The sequence below is a fragment of the Hermetia illucens genome, chromosome 2, assembly GCF_905115235.1.
Source record: "Hermetia illucens chromosome 2, iHerIll2.2.curated.20191125, whole genome shotgun sequence".
NCBI classification, from domain to species: Eukaryota; Metazoa; Arthropoda; class Insecta; order Diptera; family Stratiomyidae; genus Hermetia; species Hermetia illucens.
In genome coordinates this window covers 36,988,407-37,001,897 of record NC_051850.1, presented here as the reverse complement: position 1 = coordinate 37,001,897, position 13,491 = coordinate 36,988,407, and the positions used below count along the sequence as shown (strand labels likewise).

The 13,491-nt window shown below is 44.2% G+C and overlaps 1 protein-coding gene across 1 annotated transcript in view; it reads left to right on the top strand.

Annotated features, from left to right (window-relative positions):
* Positions 1–647: 647 nt before the first annotated feature.
* Positions 648–13,491, top strand: part of LOC119647651 (synaptotagmin-1) — a 325,595-nt gene continuing 312,751 nt past the window's right edge. The window contains exon 1 of the mRNA XM_038048720.1: positions 648–1,000. The gene's annotated coding sequence lies outside the window, so the exon portion shown is untranslated. The remainder of the gene's footprint in view (positions 1,001–13,491) is intronic.

Sequence of the window (13,491 nt, the reverse complement as noted above, 5' to 3'; positions counted from 1 at the left end):
CCATCTGTTCGGCTGATTATTTTTATATTTTTTTCTTTTTCCTGACAAAGTGTCAGCTGAGGTTGTCTTCAGCTGTGTTTGTACTATCATCAACGCTTCGTCCACGATTCGAAAAGTGGAAGATCGGATTTAGTTTATCGTATATCCTATGAGGGGAGCAGCTCACCAGATGCGCTAATACTTTGTTTAGGAAAATTTAACCACTCATCGTACATATCGACAGAAATCTGATTTGGAGCAGTGAGAGGAAGTGTTTCTTATAGCGTCGTTCTTGCGGGAGGCAGATTCATGCCATGAAGAAACTGTAAACAATTTTTTTCAACCTTCTGGTGTATTCACGTATAACTGAAAACGGCTGTTTTCCCTAGTAATATGAAAATTCCGAACCCTAAGCTATCGTAACTTAGTTTTGTACTCCACTGTCTCTATGGGTGGAAAAGCTATCGGCTGGCTTGGGGTGGGTGGAAAGCTCTTTCATTTCAACCAAAACAATCCCTGCCTTCGTCTTCCCAGAGCGTCTCGCCCACGTTCAATGGCGGAAAACTGAAGAAAAGCAAACTCCACTCGCATACTGGCTTCATCAAACCATCATGAGTGGATGAAATATGCTGTTGCATTCTCAGTTCGTGTGCGGCTTTTCAGCAATAACGACGCACGTACCGTTCGCCTGTCGTTAGGATCAAAAGGACATTGTAACGGAATTTTGTTTACGATATGATTGCTTACCTCCCCTATTTGGTGTAATTTGTTGAAGCGGCTAATGCCGGAGAAACTATCCAAACTGTTGAATAATAAATCAAGTTTTAGGGTCCCCTTGCGGTTGACTTGTTGCATGCGAGAGTTTTCATAGTGAATTAATTGTGGTTCGTTTATCTGTGGAAGGTTAATGTGATTTTCCCTGAAGGTGGACAATATTCCCGTGGCTAAAAGTAGACCAGTGGGTGGACAACATCAAAGGCAACATCTTACAGGATTGATTACTGAAAACATTAACTATTTGGTAAGTCACCAGTGTGGAAATCGATTTTTTATTCAAAGCGAGCCTTACAATATGGTCGCTTTGTAATCTGGCGCCCATTATCTGTACCCAATCTGATAACACTTGATATTTGCTTACCGATCTGACGGCATATTCGACCAGTTCTCGCCATTTATTTCACCATCTTCACATGTCCCCTTCCCCCCAGGATTTATGCGGACCGATATACGTCTGCTAGATAAAGGACATTGAACGAGTGTGAGGAGATATATCTGTAGATGGATGAGTTGTTAGATAACACGACGTTCTAGCCATAGCGCGCTAGCCAACTAGATTGGATACATGAGATAGCGTCCGGGGCTCATCGGTTCGTTAGAGAGGTCGTAAAGAGCTTCCCGCTGTAATTACAATTATCTATCTGGAAAAAGTCGCGAAGAAGAGTGTCGCGCGGAAGAGCTGCAGAGTAATAACGGCTAATAGTTTGACACAGTCCATGACTGGTATCTTTTTTTAACGCGAAGCCTAGTTGAGTATCCGTTTTGTTTACGTAAATAGGAAAGACGATGTTAGCGAAACCATTTGAAAGGTATGGGGAAGAAAATGCGCCTAATGAAAGAGAAACGTCTGATTTCGGCCTTTACCAATGAAGAAAGTGCTATAAAAATCTAATCACTTTAAGTAATACCTTTTCCAGAATATACGCATCAAAGTTAGTTCCTCCTCGCTACTTTAGACGCTATATCCTTAAGGTCTCCATTACAATTGACTGTGGCTGATATAATTTGTAAATTAGAAGTTGATTGACTCCCATATGGTAGATATTTTTAGACTGAAAACCTGATTATCTTATTTTATGCAGGCTTCATTCTAAGACAGCCCCCGGTATATGATATTTCACTTTGAGTACTTCTCCGCGGATTCTCTTATTTTACGCCGCATCTTTGCCAACTCTGAATACGAAGAACAGTTCTGGCTTTCAGATAGCTGTAATAAGATTCGCTTCATATTTTCGAAATACCGAATAGATTGTAGGTGTAGCGTTATCTCGACACGGGGGGATATCCACTACTAACTCGAGTTCGTTGCTATCAGTAAACTGGAATAAAAGATGGATAGCGAGGATGTTGCCGTTTTAGTTTGCCTTTTGTTGAGAATATGGCGTTTTGCCTGCCGATGAAGCGTTTTGGTGTAGTAATGACGTCAGATTGGAATACGATTTTTTTTTTGTATTTTATTTCTTTTTTTCTCATTTATTTTCGTTGGTGTTATGCGGACTAAGCCTTTTGCATGGAGGACGAGTTCAATTATTTGTCATTTTTAGTGTTTAAAAAGTAAAGTTAGATAAGAAGCAGTCCTGAGTCCTTGACTAAACCTCATACTTAGCAAATAGCTGAATGAGGTAGAAAATAAGTTTGATTCGTCCTGAAAAGATCTATGTTTTATTGGAAGGATTGTAGCCTCTATTCTGATTGTATGTAGCTACTGTCGGGTTAGTTATTATTTTCTTGGAGTTTTGGTATAATTATTATAATCTCACCATTTATGTTTGAATTGCTTAAATGTATATTATATTTAGATATTTCAGACTTACTCGATATTCCTTCCTCAGATTTATTCTACATTCACACAGTCGTATCCTTTGCTACCAATATGATTGGGTGCAAGTAAGATTGAAAATACCCGTGTCTGCTGAACGGCTGGGTTAGGTAATAGTCAACCTCAACGTGCTTTCGATTGAACCATGGCCGCATTTCTTTTATGAGATGCGCGGTCCATCTATCTCTCAATTCTGCTTCCCAAAATTGCTACCATGCGCAGCGAGTACGGGCTCTCTCTTCACAAGCGACAGCTTCCTTATTTCTTTCACCTTTCTTAAGATAAGCCTGCGCTTGGGAGGATGAAGAGTGATCGGAATAGGTAGACATAGCCCACAGAACCCCTCTTTGTACGTGCGCTAGGCATTTACATTCCGTTACTGAGAATGTCAGCCCATGTTTCGGAACCGTAAAGGAGGAAGGATTGAACCGCGCTGATCAGCAAGTGGCACCTGCTGGATAAGGGACCTACGATGTTGGACATTAGCCGGCAAATGGCATTCTAGCCGCAGCCTTGGCTGTGGTCTTACGAATCTGCCCGAAGAAGCTTATTTTGGTGTGTATTTCATGTATTTCACCGCCGTAGTTTTACCAAACTTAATAAGGACGACTGTGGGATTACACTCCCTGGTCAGCACAACGATTTCAGTTTTCTCCAGAGCTGGGGAGAATTCATGCTCAGCCATCCATTTGCTTACTCGTCGCATCACCATTCCCAGTGGCTTTCACAACAATGCCGCAACATCCTCCGCCACCAGATGCAATTCATCAGGCATCTCGAGTCGTAGAAGGCTATCGTATAAGGCGTTCCAAAGGTCCTTTAAATAGTGCCTTAACATCCGCAAAAGCTAGCCTGGAGTATGAAAACGATTTTCCAAAGCCTAAAGCATGTCGCACTACCTCGCAGAATTAAGGATATTTTTTACGTCGAGGCTTACAAGGAGCTCCACTCGCCGACAATGATGACTGTGTGCCTCAGCCAGTTTTACCGCTTGGACCACGTTCTCCATGGCATCAATTTTGGATCGCTCCGCTCTAAAGCCATATTGTGTTGGTGAACAATCTCCCGTTGCACATATTGCATCAGTCAGTCGTGGTTTGATGAGCTTTTCAAGCAGCTTCCCTGCTGTGTCCAACATACCGAGCGGACGACACACTGATGGCACCTCTGGGTCGCCTTTGCCCTTGTTTATCAGTACAAGTCTCGCAACCTTCCAGCAGGACGCAAAAATACCCTGTCACTGTCAAACATAGGTTGAATGCGCCGAGTAGCAATTCCTACACGATTTCTTCCATCTTTGCTGTTCCATAGAACAGTCCACCCTTATACTCTGCGGCTCTAAGCGTCACATCGTCTTGGCCTCTTCCGCGCTGACCAATCCGCCAAAGTCTGAGGCAATTCAGCCACAAGTACTCGGGTAATTTCCCTGGACACAGTTTCCTTTTGGGAGCTGATGCATTACAAGATCGGTAATAAGGCTCATTGTTGAATGAACTAGCGGTTCAGTTGCATTTGATCTGTCTGCGCCTGGATCTTGTCGCTTATTTACCCCTCTTGAGAGATAAGCGACAAATTTTGCCACCTCGATTTTCCCGATGTTCCACCCGGTAGGTGTTTGCTGGCAGAACATTGAGAAAAGCCGTTTGTCACTTCGAAGGAAATGTACTGACTACCACTGGCCGTGAAATCTTCCAGCACCTTCCATCCTTGGCCCGCTGACACTAAGGACTTTGTAGCAAAAGTTACGTCAGGTTGTTAGGTCATCAGAATGTCGGAGTGATACCAGAATTTAGGACAACGATTCCTGTCCTGGTGGCCATCTCTAAAACCTGTGTGCCTCGAGAATCTGGTTCAGGCATGTCCCATTCGAGGGGTTTGGCGTTAAAGTCTCCTCCGAGTAGAATTCTCCCTTCAGTGTTTTTTCCTCCAAGGAGGCGAGTCTATTCCGAAAAATCTGTATAGATTCATTTGGTATGGGGTAAATGCTGAAAAATGTCACTTCTGCACAACGAAGCCGTCTTCTCAACCATGGTCCCGCACCCGCAAGTTATTATCAAGACGGGGGTAGCTGTAACATTAACCTGGAAGCCGTTTCCACGACAGTGTTAGCTCATGTGCAACCTTTCCCGAATCGTTTGCCAAATCATAAGAGAATGTCAGGTCGTTGTCGTTGCTGCCACTCACGGTAGTTCCTCACCGAGTGAGTCGACTTTAAAATAACAAGGATTGCTTTCATCCGGAAACTTTGCCCTCTCTTTTCGAACCCATTTAGCCCTGTAGACGATGTAGCAGTTCCAAAAGTACCTTTTAAATGCTTTCTAGTGGTAGTTCTTTGCGGTTCTTCGGATCGTGAATTCCTCGTCTTTATTCTCCTCGGCTGAGCGACCACGTCCTCCAATTGCTGAATCCGAACAACCTGAAGATCCTGTTGTTTACTAAATTCTACTATCCGTTGCGGTGTTCTGCAAGTGGTTGCTTAATTTCCATCACCTGCAATAAGGACAGCTTTTGAAGGATACCCCCGATGACCACCCGGATTGATTATGGTCAATCAATAGGAAAGAGCTATATCAAGAACAAAAGAACAGAAAAAGTGCCGAAACTGTTTCAGATTCTGAATTATAAAATTGGGCGGCTTTTGCTTTTCCACTAGTATTTTGATTCGCATAAAATGATATTTCGGAAACTGGTTGTTATCTTCTGCAGTGCTACAGGTCACGTCAGATGTATATGCGAATAAAAATAAAAATACTAGCTAAATAGCAAAAACCGTCCATTTATTTCAAATAATTTAATCACTAGAATTAGCACAAGAACACGCTTAGATCAAATTGGGGATATTGCGAGGAGTTTCGGAAAATGCACGCAAAATTAAACTAGAAAGGTACAAAATGGCGGTTCGGTGTGAACAGGGAAAGTCGTGACCCGAGTACCGCGATGGAAGAATGAAGAACTACCGGCGATCCTCATTAGAACTCTCTTCTGCTTCGGTGTCTATGACGCCCGGCGTTTGGAACCTCTTTATTGCCTCGGTGTTTATAGGCCATTGTATATGGGTGTCTCTTCCTCAGAGCACCTTTACAGTTCATATTCAGACAGAGGATGGACTTTCATCGCAGGAAACACCGTATGTCTCTTCAGTTACTTTACAGATCCTCACACGCATCAACTTTTTGGCATGAGACGGATTACAAGTCAATTTGGATAGGTTGGACAGCGATGTCCTGGCCTCACCCGGTTAAGACAGATCTGGTGCCGTAACTCCATCCGCATCTGGTATTAAGTATTCTCCCAGGTGCCACAACGCACTTTTCGCAGGTGGTCCCAGAACATGTGTGAAATCTTCATCCCTCTCCTCGCAAAATCTACATACAGTAGACTACGTATTAGAACGTTTGTTGTAATGCAGCTGTCTATGATCTTAACCACTGTTTTAAGTACGAACGATATCAGGCAGATTGGTCTCCATCATTTAAGGTGAAAAGAATCCTTTTTACCCGCTTTCGGAATAAAGACCATTTTTGCCCGCCTCCAGGCCCTTGATATATCCCAAGGCTATGCTGCACATTACTATTGTTAGGAGAGATCATGTTTCTTTTTACTTCTAGGCCTCTCTGCGGTAGTGCTACTACTACTATTTCTTCGGGTGATTTCAGTGGTTTAGAGATTTCCAATTCCTGCTTCCTTTTCCTTTACCTTTTTCGCTAGTTTCCAATTCCCCTTTGGGAAGGCTATTGCCTTCCGCCGCGGAGTAGGACTTCGAGGAAGCAGAAGTCGTAGAGGCTTCTACGTCTCAATCGTTGCGGCTTCGGGAAGTTAGACCGTCAAAACGTGTGCCCCTGGTATATCATCCCCAGCACATGTCGACAATCCGTTCCCTTTCATCCTTCCATAAGTATATAAACCAATAGAAAAGCTGGGCAAAGATGTATGCCGGTGAACACGAGCTCCTTACTCCATCCCTCACACATCTTAATGACGATGAGGTCCTCTATTATTTCCTGCTTCACACAAGTGTGTATTTGTACGGAAATGTGTGTGTGTGGTCGCCTGGTTCTCAACAACTTATCTTATCTGACATTGAGAGATGGCAGAATGTACAGTCCGGACCATCATAACAAGTACTAAATGAACCCCTTATCACGATATTCTACATGGCTTTCCAGAAGTAACACGTCCGGACGGAATCAAAAAAATCGCATGTCATCGAACTAAGCATCATGGGGTCATAACGCTAGTTCCTTTAAAATCCAGCTTGGATCGGGTATATCAAATAGTTAATAGGCTGCTCCCTTGAATATGGTGCCTAAAAAGAATAACGAATGGAGATCCTGCGGAGATTATCGCGCACTCAACGCCCGCACTTCCACTGACAGGTACTCAGTTCGGAACATCCAAGGTTTCACCCAAATGCTCTATGGTAAAATTATCTTTTCAAAACAGGACCTAGTAAGAGCATTTAACTAAATCCCCGTGGCTGAAGAAGACATACCAAAGACTGCTATCACAACATCGACGAGGCTTTGAGAGGTTTGAACTTCTGCTATGCCTACATCAATGACATATTAGTCGCTCTATCTTCATGTGAAGAGCACACCTAGGAGCAAACGCCACCGTTAAACCGATAACACAGAGGTATGTTTAGTCATCTGGGAAATCCGATTGCAGGAATTAGACGCGTGGTTGCGATAATTGTCAGCGATCAAAAGTGACTCGCCATGTGACTGCACCAAGGGGGGGGGGACCTTTGCGCCACCGTCATGAAGACTCGAGTACGTTCATCTAGATATCGTGATGCCTTATTGCGAGAGGTAACGCTACCGCCTGCCCGTGGTAAATCGTTTCTTGCGTTAGCCGGAAGTAGCATCAATCTCCGATCAAGAAGCCATCACAGTTGTTAGGGCGTTCCTGGATACATGGATTTCAAGGTTCAGCATATCACCACAGATCAAAGAAAACAGTTTGAATCGAGGTTATCTCAAGAATTCCGCGTTTTCACCGTCGTCAGCTCAAAGCAGTAATAAGTTGTCACAGACGAAAGCATTGCCTGTCGTGCTACGAGGCATTCACACAGTTTGGAAAGAAGACCTCGGTGCAACTGCAGGAGAAATGGTGTATGGTCAGCCATTATGCCTTCCAGGCGAATTTTTCAACTTCCAGCCGAATAACGAGTAGATATACACGTCTAATTTTGCCAACGAGTTGAGACAGCTTTTCCAAATGTTTCGTGCAGTCAATGGGAGTCAACATAACAACATGAGAATCTTCATATTCAAAGACCTGGCAACAACAAGCCATGTTTTCATTCGTAACGATGGTCCCAATAAAATACTCCAACATCCGTACCAGAGCCCATATCGACTGGTCAATAGAATAGAATAGCTCTTTAAAGTTGGAAGTTGCCGCACGTATCATTACAGTATCCATCGATCGGCACAGACCTGCTAACGCGATAGCCGACGATATCGAAGAGAAACCGATCTCGGACCAACAACAGTGGCAATGCCCATTCCCGAGAGACATCCGAAAAATCGTTTCCGCCCAACAACCTGAAGTGGCAAACTCAACGAAATCTGGCAGACGAGTTAGGTTTCCTGATTTCAGGCAGGCATTTAGTAATTTGACAAAAACACAGATTCCCAGCTGGCGTCACGACACCGCCAACTGAACCATTGTAATTTCAGTGCGCTCAATTACTTACCGGGGAGTGTTGCGGTGGCGCTAATTACTTCCAGATCAGAGGCTCCCTCACAACAGAGGGAGCGGGTGCCGGTGCCATTGGTCCAAGGAAAATGTACTTTGAGCCAATGGGCAGGTACACTAGCATATTCCAGGCGGAAATATACGCCATAGACAAATGTGCCTCCTTTAATCTGCAAAGGAACTACAGGGAGCAGGACATAGCTATTCTCACCGTCAACCAGGTGAACTCTAAACTAGTGCGGGAATGCCTTGAGAGACTGATACTTTGGCTTCCAGGCCATACTAGGTTGGAAGGCAACGAGGCAGTGGACGAACTACCCAAGAAGGGAGTAGGGACGCCTTTACACGGGCCAGAACCCTTCTGTGGAATCGGAAACGGTTTCATGGCTATGACTCTAAGAAATGAGGAGGAATGGTTGAGGTAACTATACTGGGTGGGCCTAACAGAGATGGAGCAGTCCAGGGTGCTTATTGGGGGATACGAACCCATGCGTACAAAGGATTGCTTAAACCTCACCAAAAGAACCTCCGAATCATAGTGGGAATTTTCACTGGTCACTGTTAGCTGAACTATCACTTAGGGAAGCTAGGGATATCTACGCACGCTGCCTGCAGGTTTTGTGAGGAGTATGACGAAACCTCTATACACGTCCTGGGATAGTGTCCGGCGCTTGTGTAAAGTAGGTCGAGGTATCTGGGAGAAGCTGAAAATTCTGGAAGTAGGGAACATACTAAAGTTTCTGACGGTTATAGGCCTGCTTGAGATACTATGATCGATACGTACACTATAACCAGTAAAAGGGGCACAATGGCTCTTTAAGGACGCGGTGCGACTTTCCCTTACCAGAATAATAAAAATAGCAATCGTGCGATTCCCATAACACTTGGTAGGACCTTGCCTATGCTGGTGGAAAATTTCATGATTCCAGGATCAACTTAGGGGGGTTTGCAGCCAACTATTACAATTATGGTAATATGCTATTATTAACTTTATTTGAACAGATGGAGGGTATTTCGGAGTCCATTTTCCTGATTTTTTTCATATTTTTGGGTTGGGTAGTTTCTGACAATGGGTTGGTGAAAGAAATGACCACTTTTCACGTCCCGCCCTCCACCTTTGTGCATTAAATGTCGAAACTGAGGCTAGCTGTGAGGAGTATTAATAAAGACCTTTCATTTGCGACTATATTCGGTGAAACAAAATTTACAACCCCAACCCCTTTACTTCACTACTTGGTCGGTCGCCGTATGCGTGTGCGCCCACAGTTCCTAATTTACCATCAATTTGGTGTCAATTGGCATAACTGTTTCTGAGAAAAGCGGTTTTATTTTACACAGAAGCTTAAAAATGAGGCTGTGAGGATTGCCAATGCCCCGCAAAGCAGTTTTATAAAATAGGAGAAAAGGGACTTTAACGGGAACATGTAAAGAATTTACTAAGTGGCAAAGGAAGTTATCCTGTGAATTTTTTGCGACCGACTAGAAAAATGAACACCAGAAAACTTTACATGAGTCCTCATCTCCACATAGTAATTTCTATTCTTTCAATATCCTTGAAGTTGTCACGGAAAAGTGAACTACGTCTTTCAAACGCCAATAAATATTTATGATAGTGAACTACGTGTTTGTCAAATACATATTTATACGCTACACTTTTCATGCTCCGAAACACAAGTTTCCTAAAACGATTACTGCATACCTAACTTTCGACTATCTCAAATCCCCATAGGCCGGAGCATGAATCAAAGTTAAGAGCAAAGTTCCAGTCGCCCACATGAAATTTTTCGTGGTCCTTCCCGTCGTCCAGGAAGCAGGACCGTCTACGTCAGTACCTCTATATCCTTCAAACAGATAATTCATCTAACGCATATTGTGCGCCCGTAAAAACAGAAATTTTGAATGGTACCAGAGCTGTGCTCCGAAGATCTATTTTAAGGACGCGTATGTTTGCTCGTTCTGGAGCATGTTTACTCTGAGTTCCCTTTTTAAATGTAAATGCCTTATCTCCTAGTTCTTATTTGATGAGCAATTTATGGAAATGTTTGAATAAAAATTCATGTAGTCTCCATTCCAGATAGCTCTCGAGAGCAAACAACAAGTTCACTGCTCAGTGTGCTCCGTGTGGAGCTGGGAGTCGTGCAAGGATTCAGGAATACCCGACTGAGAGAACTAAGACGATATGTCGTTTAATTTTTAATATGGCAAGTGAAAACAACATGAACCGAAGCGTTATGAATTTGATTTGTCTTGTTGCTTATGGACAAAAAGGATTCATTACATTCAGCAGGATTTATTAACTTGAGATGGTGTTGAATTAATTTGGAAATGTGGAATATTTGAACGATATGGAAGCAGGGAATAAACCAATTAACCAAATTGGTTGCGAAATATTGTGAAGATGATAATCAAATGGTGAATCTCAATCATAGCTTATTATTATTATTATTCTGTTAAGGGAAAGTCGCACCGCGTCCTTGAAGAACTATTGTGCCTTTTACTGGTTATTGTGTATCTATTGATCATAGTATCTCAAGCAGGCCTGTAACCGAACTTTAGTATGTTCCCTACTTCCAGCTCTTTCAGCTTTGCATCTGGTATTAAGTGTTCTTCCAGATGCCTCGACCTACTTTACACAAGTGCCGGACACTGCCCCAGGACGTGTATAGAGGGTTCGTCCTCCTCCTCACAAAACCTGCATGCAGTGTCCGTAGATATCCCTAGCTTCCCTAGCCGACAATGACCACTGAGAATTCCCACTATAATTAGGAGGTTCTTTTTGGTGAGGTTTAAGCAATCCTTTGTGCGCATGGGTTCGTATCCCCCAATAAGCACCCTGGACTGCTCCATCCCTGGTAGGCCCGCCCAGTATAGTTCCCACAACCGTTCCTCTTCATTTCTTAGATTTATAGCCATGAAACCGTATCCGATTCCACGGAAGGGTTCTGGCCCGTGTAAAGGCGTCCCTACTCCCTTGTTGGGTAGTTTGTCCGTTGCCTCATTGCCTTCCAACCCAGCATGGCCTGGAACCCAAAGTATCCAGACCTTGCTGGACGAGCCGAATGTAATCAGTCTCTCAAGGCATTCCCATACCAGTTTAGAATTCACCGGGTTGGACCTAAGTGCCTTCATCGCTGCTTGGTTACCGGTGAGAATAGCTATATTCTGCCCCCTGTAGTTGCTTTGCAGATTAAAGGAGGCACATTTGTCTATGGCGTATATTTCCGCATGGAATATGCTAGTGTACCTGCCCATTGGCTCAAAATACATTACATTACAAAGTACGTTTCCTTGGACCAATGCCACCGGCACCCGCTCCCTCTGCTGTGAGGGATCCGTCAGTATACCGACTAATCAGTTGCTGGTTTAAGCTGTATGTCATAGTTATGCTCTCCCAGTTTGCCTTGTTACTCCAACGTGTTTCAGACTTCTTATAGAAGTAAAACCTCGTTGTCACGTTATCCCATGGTATCAGTAATTCGGGATACCGCCTAGAAAGAATATCAATCTTCCTTCGATCTAGGCAGCTCGCCGCCTCACTCATACCACCGACCATCATGAATATTGATCTCCTTGCCTGCATCTGTATGTGCAGATGGAGAGGGGTTAATCCCAGAAGGACCACAATGCCGTTGGGCATGTCCTGATTGCCCCCACTGATACACACGCAAGCCAGCCTTTGGAGCTTATCTAATTCCCTGGCTTGTGTGCTGAGTTCGGTTCTTTCTGCATAGATAACCGCTCCGTAGGTAATCATTGGCGTAAGCGTGCTGACAGTGATGTAGGGGATTACGCTTTAGAACGTTAGTTCTAGCATAGTTGTCTATGACCTTCTCCACCGTTTTGAGTACGAACGATGTTAGGCAAATTGGTCTGAAAGATTTAGGGTGAAAAGAATCCTTTTTACTCCCCTCTTTTGCTAGTTTCCAGCTCTCCTTCCTTCCCCTTTTATTCGTTATGGGGATATCAGGCAGACTGTTGTCGCCTGCCACCGTGGGGTAGGACCCCGGGAAATGAGTTCTGAGAAGCAGGTGTACCCTGCCCTCCTCATTCTCGGTAAATATCCTGACTTCCTTTGCCTGGTTGCTTCTGTGATCTGTTCAATCCCTTCACAGAATTCCCTGAAGCTGTTCCGTTTCGCTTCCTTGATCGCGTTGCTATACGCAGTCAGTGCATTTTTATATCTCTGCCAGTCGCCAGTTTATTTTGCCCGGTTAAAGAGTTTTCGCGCCTCTGTTCTCATCCTGGCTAGGTTCTTGTTCTACCATGGTACATCCCTTGATGACTTGACTGTCTTAGCCGGACAGCTGGCCTCATATGCGTCAATGACGATTATGTTGAGGTTTTCCACCACCGTTTCTAATTCCAGTTCGCTTCTGATGTCATCGACTCCTTGAAGGTGGGGAATGTTGTTGCTCAAGTGCATTGCGTAGGATTCCCAATCCGTTCTCCTGGGATTCCTTATTATTCTTTCTATTTCGGAGTTATCCTCAATGTCGAATCCGATTATCCTGTGATCAGACATTGAGGGTTCATCCGATATCCTCCAATTCCTGACCATTCCATTCATTAGGGCATTTCCTAGAGTTATATCTAGTACCTCCTGTTTGGTGCTGGTCATAAATGTTGGAGAGTTCCCTACGTTGTATATTTCTAACTTATTGCTAAGAATAAATTGAAGAAGGTACTCACCTCTACGATTGGTATCGCTGCTTCCCCAGACTTCGTGGTGGGCGTTGGCATCGCAGCGGAGAAAAAGTGGTAACGCCCTCTCCTGGCAATTTTCGTCACCTGGGAAGTATACCGATGTCACAACTGCCTCTCGAGTGCTCCTCCCGGCTTCCAATGAGACTTGGATAGCTACAAGGCTCCCGGTTAAGAACTCTGAAAGACATATGTATTTTAAATTACGTTTAAGAATTATGCAAGCTTTTGGTTTTTCACAAGAGGAGTCCCAAATTACCTGCATGCTTCATCCTTGCAGACCGCGAATCTGCCCCCGGTACACCCAGGGCTCCTGAGCCAGCACTATTCCAAAGTTCTCCTTGGAACTTGGCGGAGGTTTATCTGGGCTATCTTGGTGCTGGCCATTGGCTCTGTTATTGTTTCGAGCTCTTCTCCACTGTCGGAGTGTCACCCTACTCCTCCGACATCGCTCCTCCTGCGCGTCGCTGTCCACCCTGAGCCCTAGGAGTCCTAGGTCTGAGTCGTTCAGC